At 33.0% G+C, this 13375-nt stretch overlaps 1 long non-coding RNA gene and 1 pseudogene across 1 annotated transcript; both read right to left on the minus strand.

Moving 5' to 3' along the window:
* Positions 1-463: 463 nt before the first annotated feature.
* On the minus strand, positions 464-11086 carry LOC111636133 (annotated as a pseudogene).
* Positions 11087-11252: 166 nt separating this feature from the next.
* Positions 11253-11805, minus strand: LOC111636142. The gene is made up of 3 exons (XR_002758491.1): positions 11701-11805; positions 11535-11597; positions 11253-11432 (listed from the first exon to the last, which is right to left on the minus strand). It is a non-coding gene; the product is annotated as an uncharacterized LOC111636142 (long non-coding RNA).
* Between the last annotated feature and the right edge of the window lie 1570 nt (positions 11806-13375).

The raw sequence follows: 13375 nt of genomic DNA on the forward strand, positions 1-13375 counted from the left end.
TACAATATTCAATATATAATTAATTAAAATGTCATTATATAAAAGTCTATAATTAGAAACTAATGGGATCGGTATATATAATAAAGCACTAAAATAAATATTTTCAGTTAAAAACAAGTAAAAATATACTTTCTCTACTTCCGACTTCGAGGATTCTACAGGTCAAAACCGGCAAATAAGTGACAAGAAATAAATTCAACTTTTATCATTACCATTGACTTTATTATATAATTGACACATTACAAATGCATTTCGCCTTTTTTCCTTAGGCCTCTTCAGTGGATACATGAAGATATCAGTTGCTGGTTACACTTTTTATCCTGCAGCGGTTCTCAGCATGCATAAACAACCATCCCAGTATTCAAATTAAGTACATTTTTATATTCGGTGATGCAAAAATGTTCGACAATTTTTCTTTCTAAACAATTTTCTATTTCATACAATATATTAGTATTTTTTCTATTTATATTACAATTAAATTCTCTACAATGTAAAACCTTGTTGTTTCTGTCCTTCTCAGTCTAATGGCCGCCTCGTGTTCCTTTACTCTCAAATCCAATCTATCACTTTCTCCGATGTAATAATTTGGATTTCCACATGTACATGACATTCTGTATACAACGCCGGCGATCTTAAATTGGTCCCTGGGCGAATTTTCACTGATAATGTTTGACATCTTATTCTTTTGATTAGCAACTGTGCATATAGAAAATTCTTTAAATATCGGTTTATATTTTTCAAAAATATTAACATAAGGAAACTGTACATAAGAAATATTTTTATGTCATTTTTAACATTAAATCTACATTTTAAATAGAAATTATACCACTTACAGAGGATATACTTCAGATAATCATTTAACAGAAATTTTCTAAACAGTTGTTTTATTTCAGTATCTATATTTTCTTGCATAGTTGTTCGGTACAATATCTTTCTTAATTCCATAATAAATACGTTTTTTTATTTTCTATGGGACAGTAAGATTTATAATTAATAGTTTTATTATTGTTACATAGTTTTTCATACTACGAAATAATACACTTGTTTCTTCTCTTGTTATAATGACATCCAAGAAATTCATCTCGTTTTGTTGTTCATCTTCACTTGTAAATTTTAAATTTTTATGTAGTCTGTTCGCATAGTTCTCGATGTACTTAGATGAAACTGTTTGAGAATCATAAACTACAGTAGAGCGTCGTTTATCCGAATCAATTGGGGACTGCCGTTGTTCGGCTAACCGATTATGTACGAAAAAATATATTAACCTATCCCGTGTTGAAATTTTTCTCCGTTGCGTGCCGCTTTGCGTTGAATTTTCGTCGATGTTAAGCCTATCATAAACTTTTTAAAATGATAATCGTGGCTGTTGTATCGTTAAAAATTATTTCTTTATTTTTTACAAACAAAAAAAAAATATTGAAAAATATAAAAACAAAAAAATTATATTTTACAAGTTAATCTAGTATCAAAAACGTTCGATTGAGCACGACACACAGTCCTCAGAAAAACACCACACAAAAGTGCCATGCTGCCAGCTAAAACACATACACAAACATAAAAAATATTGGAGTAGCCCAAAAGCCAAAGATTGCAGCGCCACAGCACGAGCGAAAATTAAAATTTGCCAACTGGAATTCTTTTGGATAAACGACGCTTTACTGTATNGTAAAAATATACTTTCTCTACTTCCGACTTCGAGGATTCTACAGGTCAAAACCGGCAAATAAGTGACAAGAAATAAATTCAACTTTTATCATTACCATTGACTTTATTATATAATTGACACATTACAAATGCATTTCGCCTTTTTTCCTTAGGCCTCTTCAGTGGATACATGAAGATATCAGTTGCTGGTTACACTTTTTATCCTGCAGCGGTTCTCAGCATGCATAAACAACCATCCCAGTATTCAAATTAAGTACATTTTTATATTCGGTGATGCAAAAATGTTCGACAATTTTTCTTTCTAAACAATTTTCTATTTCATACAATATATTAGTATTTTTTCTATTTATATTACAATTAAATTCTCTACAATGTAAAACCTTGTTGTTTCTGTCCTTCTCAGTCTAATGGCCGCCTCGTGTTCCTTTACTCTCAAATCCAATCTATCACTTTCTCCGATGTAATAATTTGGATTTCCACATGTACATGACATTCTGTATACAACGCCGGCGATCTTAAATTGGTCCCTGGGCGAATTTTCACTGATAATGTTTGACATCTTATTCTTTTGATTAGCAACTGTGCATATAGAAAATTCTTTAAATATCGGTTTATATTTTTCAAAAATATTAACATAAGGAAACTGTACATAAGAAATATTTTTATGTCATTTTTAACATTAAATCTACATTTTAAATAGAAATTATACCACTTACAGAGGATATACTTCAGATAATCATTTAACAGAAATTTTCTAAACAGTTGTTTTATTTCAGTATCTATATTTTCTTGCATAGTTGTTCGGTACAATATCTTTCTTAATTCCATAATAAATACGTTTTTTTATTTTCTATGGGACAGTAAGATTTATAATTAATAGTTTTATTATTGTTACATAGTTTTTCATACTACGAAATAATACACTTGTTTCTTCTCTTGTTATAATGACATCCAAGAAATTCATCTCGTTTTGTTGTTCATCTTCACTTATAAATTTTAAATTTTTATGTAGTCTGTTCGCATAGTTCTCGATGTATTTAGATGAAACTGTTTGAGAATCATAAAGTATTATTATGTCATCTACATATCTTGCATAATACAGGGTGTCCAGCATGAACCTGACACATTTGAAACTGTTGTAAAAAATCTACCGCTCAGGAAGGATGAAAAACTCAAAACGTTTTATTAAAAAAATCAGTGAACCTCTACATGAGCTCCTTTTATTGCACTTAGAACATCGAGTCTATACTCCATTTCCTGCCAGGTTCTTTCAAGCATCTCAGGCGTGACAGCAGCAACAGCATTGTGAATGTGCACACCAAGATGTTGAAGATCACGAATTTTGATACTGGTGTAAACCTTTTCCTTAACAAATCCCCAAAAGAAAAAGTCTAAGAGCGTAATATCCGGCGATCGAGGAGGCCACGGTATCGGTCCTCTGCGCCCAATCCAACAACCGGGAAACTATGTGTCGAGGAAACATCGAACATGCAGGCTCCAATGTGGAGGATCCTGCTGGAATTTGTTTTAGCGTACCACCACACAACTTGTGCCCTATCTTGTGGAGAAGCCATTTTGCGTTTGACTACTACCATGCCACCTACAGTCACTTTGGCGGGTTTTCAAAATTACCTATACAACTTCCACAGTTTCTCCGCCTAATGCAGGGGTCGCCAAACTTTTTTAACCGTCGACCCCCGAATGGTGTTACATCGACCCCTGGGGGTCGATATCGACCACTTTGGCAACCCCTGGCCTAATGGAATGCATGACATCTGATTACCATCTTGCACTTCGATATGGTAGTCAAACACAGGCTATGTGTCAGGTTCATGGTGGACACCCTGTATTTAATACCTGTTAACTTCGAAATTGTTTCATCTATTATATTCATATAAATATCAGCTAGTTTTGGATATACTCGAAGTCGGAAGAGAAAGAGTATATTTTACTTGTTTTTAACTGAAAATATTTATTTTTAGTGCTTTTTTATATAAAATTCTCTTGAATAGAGAATTGTTACATAGATACTTGTCTGTGTTAATTACAGTTAATATTAATTTACTCGATTAGTAATTTGAACGGTATATATTTTGCTCTAATTCGTAATACAGGAATCCTCGTATATTCAAACTGTATTGTTTGTTCCGGCTGCGGATATACAAATTTACATGTTAAGGTATTTCTTTGTTCGAAATTGGAACTGAAAAGTTTGTTCGGACTGCGATATTCCTGTTAACACGTTTGTTTAAATAAATGTGCCTCCAGAGTAAATTATATGGTATATGTTGTCAGGGCCGTACCGTGCTATGATGCAGAGAGGCAACCACATCAGGCAGCACTGTAAGGGGGCGGCATAAGCGGAGAAATCAAAATAATATTTAATCCATTCAATGATTAAAAATTTTTACGTAACGCTTTTCAATATTGGTCTACGTTATTCCCATATTGATGTGTACGATTTATATTAATCGCACGCCTCTGCCTAAATGCTTTCGGTATCCTTTGATTTCGGTTTTTGGTGCAGGTGCATTGTTGGCGAGCGCTCGCCAAAAGGCTGTTCACGTGACAGCGCAAAGGTATTGTTTTTGTTTGTAATATACCGCGCGACCGTTTCTAAAAGCTGAGGCAGCAATTATCATTAAAGACAATTGCACGTGTAACGTGTTGATAGTTCTGCTTTGAGCTTAAATTATTGACAACATTTAATTTTAACGTTAGTTTGTCTCGAGAAGTAGCGAGTGACTGTGCTGTGTTTAAATCAGTAAATCAGATGTATATCTGTATCAGTATAGTATTTTTGCAGTTACACAAGTTCAGTTTTTGTGTTTAAAAAGTAGATCAGGTAAGAGAATTATTGTTTTTACCAATGGCGTGCCGTGACAATTAATGATAGAAAAGCTGTGTTTCAGTAAAAAGCCGACATCCAAGGGCAATCAGTCAATTGCGCGTCAGTGATGGTCTAGGGTTCATTCGTACCGTTTATTCGATAAGCCAGTAAAAACCGTAGACTTCTCTAAATGCATTTTTAATATCACAATTATATTCCGAATCGCTAACCACAATATAAGAGCTACAATTAATAGATTATAGCTTGTCGCTGACGTAACTTACAAAGGGATATAAAATTTGAAGTTACTATATTCGAAGTTTATTCTTTTTCGGGTCTTGATAAAATCGAAATTTTTATTTAATTTTAAACGAGATGATCATCACAAAACACGAGAATATTAGGTTTTTGCCCACATTAACGTGGCAACGCAACAATAAAACTCTTGTGTACTAACAAATTGTCAGAGTTTTATTGTTGCGAGCGGTCGTTGATTGTTATTGCGAACGGTTGGATTTTTAGTTCGTGCTGTCAAAATTTTCTCGTTTCGAGTGTTTTTCTCAGTTTCGTTTCGTTTGCGTCGATTTTATCGGTAAGTATAGANGTTAATCTAGTATCAAAAACGTTCGATTGAGCACGACACACAGTCCTCAGAAAAACACCACACAAAAGTGCCATGCTGCCAGCTAAAACACATACACAAACATAAAAAATATTGGAGTAGCCCAAAAGCCAAAGATTGCAGCGCCACAGCACGAGCGAAAATTAAAATTTGCCAACTGGAATTCTTTTGGATAAACGACGCTTTACTGTATTATTATGTCGTATAGATATCTTGCATAATATTTAATACCTGTTGAATTCGAAACTCTTTCATCTATTATATGCATATAGATATCACCTAGTTTTGGATATCCTCGAAGTCAGAAGTAGAGAAAGTATATTTTTACTTGTTTTTAACTGAAAATATTTATTTTTAGTGCTTTTTTATATAAAATTCTTTTGAACAGAGAATTGTTCCATAGATACTTGTCCGTGTTAATTACAGTTAATATTAATTTATTCGATCAGTAATTTGAACAGTATATATTTTGCTCTAATTCATAATACAGGAATCATCGTATATTCAAACTGTATTGTTTGTTCCGGCCGCGGATATACTCGTACAAATTTACATGTTAAGGTATTCGCTTTGTTCGAAATTGGAACTGAAAAGTTTGTTCGGACTGCTATATGCCTATGTTAACTCGTTTGTTTAAATAAATGTGCTTCCAGAGTAAATTATATGGTATATGTTGTCAGGGCCGTACCGTGCTATGATGCAGAGAGGTGGCCGCATCAGGCGGCACCGTAAGGTAGCGGCATAAGCAGAGAAATCAAAATATCAATATTTGAACCATTCAATAATTAAAAATTTTTACGCAATGTTTTTCAATATCGGTCTACGCTATTCTGATATGGATGTATACGATTTATGATTTATCGCACGCCTCTGCCTAAATGCTTTCGATATCCTTTGATTTCGGTTTTTGGTGCAGGTGCATTGTTGGCGAGTGCTCGCCAAAAGGCTGTTCACGCGACAGCGCAAAGCTATTGTTTTTGTTTGTAATATACCGCGTGACCGCTTCTAAAAAGCGGAGTCAGCAATTATTATAAAAGACAATTGCACGTGTAACGTGTTGATAGTTCTGCTTTGAGCTTAAATTATTGACAACATTTAATTTTAACGTTAGTTTGTCTCGAGAAGTAGCGAGTGACTGTGCTGTGTTTAAGTCAGTACATCAGATATACATATCCGTATCAGTATAATATTTTTGCATTTACACTAGTTCAGTTTTTGTGTTTAAAAAGTAGATCAGGTAAGAGAATTATTGTTTTTACATCAATTTTACTTACTTATATCATTGAAAAGGATTCCGTTGTGACAATAGTGACTCGAATCAAAAAGAAGAATTTGCATGAAGTGGGCTTGTGTGTGATAGATAGTTATTTAGGTAATATTGGATTACTGTTACGTTCTGTGTGTGATAGACAGAGATGCTTAGAAAATATTTGCATTTGCCTACTTTTGCGTTCGTTATTTTTTGCTTTATTTTTTACTAAATTCATATATGTTGAAATAGAGACAATACAATGACAAGTTAATTAAGGAAGGGCATCTGTCAGAACGGCTGCTAGCTGTCATTTGGACAGATATTCATTATCCATTTACTAGCACATGAGCCCGGCGTGGCTCGAGCAAAAAGTAACGATAGCAAAGATTAAGATAATTAGCTTATAGTTGATTTTATTCGTTTTCACAGGGTGCAAGAACTAGGTCTCCCTCTTCCGAGATTAATTAGAGAAGTTTAACATGGTCTAAAAATATGTTGGATTTTTTGCAAAAACGCAAGAAACCGCATCTAAAATAGTACAGTAAAGCCGAGTTCTTTAAGATAATCCTTAACCCTCTCACTCTCCTTAGCGGGGATGATTTCCAAAAATTTCTTTTTAGTGTGCATTCTCATGATGTACCTTACTAAAACGCAGTTAAAAACAAAAAGTTAAAATAGTACAGTAGAAGCCGTTCTTCAGGTTAAGCCTTAATCCTCTACCTCTTCGTCATGGGGAAAATTTCGAAAAATCCATTCTTAGTATACATTCTCATGACGTCTCTAACCGTGTATCAAATTTTAACGATAGAAATGAGTTGCAAATCTTACTAGCTTTGCAACTCATTTTTATCGTTATTTTATCTACCCTATTTTAATAGCATGATAAGCATATACATTCATTTTTAATGACCCTCTCCGGTCTTTGCAAAGGACTGTGAATGTTTATTTAACATTTTTATTACGGTATGGAAAAGAAAAGTAAAAAATTGTCTGGAAATACAAAAAGAAACGCTTAAAAGATAAGGGAAGAAGGAAAAAAGCTAAGTGAAAAGTTACAGACAAACTGGATATGATCAGATGAAAATTGCTGCTAATGAGATTGCAGAGAATTTTGAATGCAGTACAGAATTTCCTGCCGAAACTGAAGTTAGAGCCAGAAGGAAAAAGCATCAATTTGACTACGAAGAAACTGTCGATGAACCCTTAACAGAAGAGAGTAAATTTTCCAATTATATTCTGGACATTACCCTTAATTCTCTGAATGAACGATTTACGCTTCTGGAAACCCATAGCAAAAATTTTCAGTTTTTATATAATAGGAATTTAGTTCGCAGTTCGTTAAGATGTTTTTTCTCCTGTAGTGAGCTTGTTCTGTTTTCGATTTTTTTTTATACTCCATGATGAATATGTTTTCTTTTATGTACAGTGGGATGTTTGAATTGTAGTCTAACACATTTCTAATCTCGCATGGTTTTGTGTATGGCTCGAATTCAATCTTCATTGCCTCTCTCGTTAATTTCTATTTTAGTTAGTATATCGTCTAAACTTATTATGAAATTATTATAATTAATGTTTGTTGGACCATTAAAGTTTAAACCGTTGATTAAAAAATTATTAACAAAATTAGGGATTATGCAAGTACTTTGGTTTACAACTGACATTTGTTCCCAGTTTTTTCATTCGTTTATAGTTGGGTAATTTAGTTTTTTAACTAATTTATTATATCTTCTACGAGTATATGGGTTATCGTAGTCGATTTCATAAGTGTGTTTACCTTTAACTTTTTTGATTTTAGATTTGAGTTTCTTTAATTTTGTATCTTTCAAAATTAATTGTCGATTATAAAATTAACTTATTTACTTTTTTAAAGTCATGGTTTTGCATTGTTGATGATATGAATTTAGGTAAGGTTAGTGTTGGAAGTTCTAATTTCTATAATAAAATAATGTTTAGATACCAGACATCTGTTATTAATTTGTTTAGTTCTTCCTCCATCTTTTTGGTGTTCGTTGGATCTTGGCATTGTTTGTTTTCAACGGCAACTTTATGCTAAGAAAACATATATAGTAAGAAGAACAGGAAACAACCAAGAGCTGGGCTGTGCGATAGATTTTCTCAGTTGATCAAGTCTTCGAAATGCCACCCCTTAAATGTTTTTTCTTTAAAATAACCTTCGATTGTGATATTTAAAAAAAAAAAAACTGCTCAAAATGTACGAATACTATTTTTATTTTGAAATTATAAACAACTACTAAATAATTTCGATGTCAACTATCATCTACAACAATCTCTTATAGTTTTACTCTTCTAACTTTAGAAATTCGTTAATTATGGATATGTATTTTACAGTGGCAGCCAATGTAGATTCAATAAAAATTCATGATAGATTTTAAGTTCAGTTTGGCTTATTGAACTTCTTAAGTAGTGTTTTATCAATTTTAATTTGGAAAAACTTCTTTCCTCATTAGCTACAGAGACGGGGTGTGTTAATAAAATTCTCATAGCTACAACAGTATTTTGGCACAAATTATTTAAAACATCCAAAGGTTTCATAGAATATGCTAGCATTCGGGATATATCACGCAATTTTTCTTGAAGATCCTTTGCATTTATAACTGATTCATTTTCGACCGAAAGTATTGACTGGAGACTGGTACAATAATTTTCTAGCGTTTTTTTTTCATCTAAATCCTTGAGTTTTAAAATTTTATCCCCTTAACGACCATTGCAATAAAAAAGGCGTTTTTTGAAAGCCCACTCATTTTTATTTCTTAAAAAAATTCTTCATTTCAATTGAAAAAAGTGGTTTTTTCGATTTTTCAAATTTGGCAAAAACTGGTTCCTAAATGGCAGCTTTCCCTCTGGATAGCCAACTTTACAGGGGCTACCTGCAGCCTGCAATGGTGGCTTTCCTGCATGATTCGTTAGCGCGCAGGAAAGATGCCATTCGTCGGTTAGCTTTAAAAATAATTTAAAAACAAAAACATGACAAAACATAAAATAAAAATAAATTTATTGATTTAAAAACATATATTAAATGATTACAATAATAAAATACAATATTATTTACACCATTGAAAAATAATAATGTGATATAAAGTAATACATTTACGCATAAATAAATACTATAAAATAAGTGAATAAAAATTAAAATTACACAATTATTAATAAAAATATATATTTATATATTATTTAAAGTTAAAAGTAAGAAAGGTATCAAAAAATAGTTTAACATAATGATGAAATATTGATGTAAAATTTTTACATGAAATTCTGTTAAAAATAAGAGTAAATTTTTAAAAAATTTTTCCACTGTGTGGTATATTTGGAAACAGGGTGCTGCACACAAAGGCACATCGCAATCATTGCAATTGTACCTCGTCTCTTTTCTTATTTTTTCCCTGCACCGTCATGCTTAGTTTTGCATACGACACAGCGTCTAGTGGGAGCTTTTTTTCTGTCCGTCGCCGGAAGAAGGACCGGGAAATGTCTTTCCGTAAGTCTAAGTGGACCTGGAATTCTCGGACCTGAAGTTCTCGGCTGACCATATCTGGTAACCCTCGTTTCGGTGTGATATTTTTGAACAATTGTTTCTATANCCGGGAAATGTCTTTCCGTAAGTCTAAGTGGACCTGGAATTCTCGGACCTGAAGTTCTCGGCTGACCATATCTGGTAACCCTCGTTTCGGTGTGATATTTTTGAACAATTGTTTCTATAACATTAACCCGAAATTCCAAATGTTCCATAGTGCCACCATTTTTTTATATAAAACAAAAGGATTATACATACAAATATCCGATAAATGAAAAAATACTTTTTTGTAAAATTTCTTCCCTCTTTTTCTCGCCACTGGATAATCTCGAAAGATGCTGATCTAAAACGTCAACACCTCCCATTGTGTCGTTATAGTCGACAACAACCTGTGGCTTTATAACTATTCTACCGGCATGAGTTTCTTTGCTTACCATTGCTGGGTTGTGGACCGTAGAGAGTAAAGTGACGGCTCTTTTGTCTTGCCACTTCATAATCATCACTTTACCTCTCTGCATCGCCACTGTTTCTCCCTTTTTCAATTTTTTATTTTTAACCTCAGCCGGGACCTGTTGTCTGGTCGTCCGCACAGTTCCAAAGAAATCCGTTTGGACCGTAACCAGATAATCGACTAAATGTGGAGAAGAATAAAAATTATCTGTTCTTAGACAATAGCCCTTGCCTAACAACGAGTCCGCTAATGATAATACAATTTTTGATGTAACAGGCATATCTTTATATTTTTCGTTGAAAACTGTGTTTTTTCTGGTATAAATTATAAAATTACACAACTAGCCAGATGAGGACTCGCATAACATGTAGAATTTCACACCGAAACGAGACCGTTTGAGAGGCATGTATTGTCTCCACGAAAGACGTCCTTTGAATAGCATCAAACTCTCATCCACCACTATATCTCTTTCTGGAACATACAGACGCGAAAAATTTTGATCGTAAATTTTCAACTATTGGCCAAATTTTATTCAGTTTAGGGTTTGGATGAGTTCGCGGATTATAATTTTGATTATTACTAAAATGCAAATTTTGTTTTATTTCCAAAAAACGATTTCTTGACATTAATCTTCGAAAAATTGGAGTGAAAAGTGTTTCGTTCGTGGTCCAATACATCCTCTCATCCGGTTTATGAATTATTCCTTGCAGTAATATGACAAAATACATGAACATTTCCTCTATGGAAACAGGATTCCACTGGCTCCTGGATGTCTGTGGTTTCGTTACGGCGTACCTATTCGTATCTGAAGTAATATCGTTCACAAACTCTTTATCAAAAAATAATTTGAAGTACTCTAACGGTTCAGTTACTTCAATTCTAGAAAACCGACATCCAGGAGTTCCAGTGAATGGAAACCGTGGAGGAGGCGTTGGAAAAGTAATGGCGTCAGCATCACACCACGTTCTAGCGGCATCTGTTCCTGAATCGTCCGAACTGCTAGAATCGTCTATGCTTGGTATATAACTTTCTGATCCGCATTCAGAGAGCGCCATGTAACTATCGTCACTATCAGACATTCTACAAATAAAGAAAATATTCTAAAAACCTGTCTTATTTTTCTGTTATACGCTAAAAATTACACAATATTCTCCAGAATAAATAGAATTATCATAAACTTACTTGATAAAATTAGATGAAAAACTGGACTCCAACAATAATAGGAGAAAAGATTGTCAATGAAGTCTGGAAATAAGCAAAATAATCTAAACACCCGTCTTATTTTTTTTGTTATGCGCTAAAAATTGGATAATATTCTCCAGAATAAATAGAATTATAATAAACTTACTGGATATAACGGAACAATTGGCTGACAGATATCCAAAAAACAACAAAACTGCAGGCACAAAATTAAAGCACTACTTGATACAGCAAGATCAAGACTAAGAATGAGATATTCTACAATTATTCAAAGAAAATAGAGTCATAAATTCTTGAAACAAACTTGTAAATAGGTATATAGGTAAATATAGATAATATATAGGTAAATAAATTTATAGAAATATGAATAGCATATTTTCTTTTACTAAAATATTTCTGCTATAATATGCGTGAAACATTTTACGAAAAAACTACCACAAAAAATCAAAATAATTTATAATACACCATTTTATAAAATAAATTTATAAAAAACGTTAGCATAAAACTTTATTTATTTTATTATGTATTATTTAGAAACTTATTATTTTTCATGTAACACAATACTGGCAAAGAGACACATGATACAAGCTTCAGTACAGATACACAGCTGGATGACCTTGAGAACAGCTGATTGTAAACTTTCGCGGGTTGTTCCCAACAACAGCATGAGGGGAAGTAGGTTTTCTACACGTCTGAGCTAGTTACTGCAAATACTGTACTCGATTGTATTACGTTATTTTCTGATAATTTTTTTTATTTTCTTGTTATTACTTGTATTACATGCTAAGCTTAACCTCATTAACCTAACATTTTGTTTTTTGTGCTTTACAGGAAAAACTCCTACAAAAAATTAAAAAAACTTTTAATACACCAATTTATGAAATACATTTCTAAAAAATTTTAGCATAAAACTTAATTTTCTTTATTAGGTATTATGTAGAAACGAATTATCTTTCACATAAGAAAAAGTCGCGACGGATCACGTGATACGCGCTGCAGTTCGGTGTACTTAGCTTAATATCCTTGAGAACAGCTGTTGATAGCCATTCGCGGGATGTTGTCATACAAATCGCAGGGGAAGACAGATTTCTAGACAGGTGTGCATCAGTTACTGTAAACGTTGAAATATATCACAAAATTTTCGATCATGTATACTCTTTCAATAGGCGGGAAACGCAAAAATTGTCCAAAATATAAACTTTTATTAGGTGTATGATTTCAAAACATTCTGATGTCATAAACAACATCAAATAGAATGTAAAATAAGCTTTGCCTGAGTTACCTCATCCATAGGCAGAATAAAATTTTGAAAACTTGACGAGTTAACTGGTAACTGGTCAATGGGCATACCAATTGCGTCACGCTTGACGTTAAACAATATTTGGACAAATGTATAAGTGCTTCTGTAGTTTGTGTTAGAGCCAAATGGGTTTCTTTCGTCAATGAGCCTTTCGGATAACTTATATTCATTTTCTTCCATTTTTCTAGCCATTGTAACGTTTCTTTAAGTTTAAGATATACAATTTTGATGTCGGCTACATAATCTGTTATGGGACACATGAAATCATTTAATCTATTTTCTTTGCCAGGTGTTTTAACATCAACAATTTCCCACCATTTTACAAAGATGTTGATGTAAACAGCTGTTTCTCTATATTGAGGAAGCAAATGATTAGGGCCTAGAGTTAGAAGAGACGCTGAAGTGAGATCATTGAAAATTTGCAATACCAGTTTCACATTTTGTTTTTCAAAAGCATCGAGATTCAAAGCCTTTAATGAAAGACCATGGCCATACTTTGCCAATTTATCATGTTCGAGATCAT

The sequence above is a fragment of the Centruroides sculpturatus genome, unplaced genomic scaffold, assembly GCF_000671375.1.
Source record: "Centruroides sculpturatus isolate CEXI.00-Female unplaced genomic scaffold, Cexi_2.0 scaffold1046, whole genome shotgun sequence".
NCBI lineage: Eukaryota > Metazoa > Arthropoda > Arachnida > Scorpiones > Buthidae > Centruroides > Centruroides sculpturatus.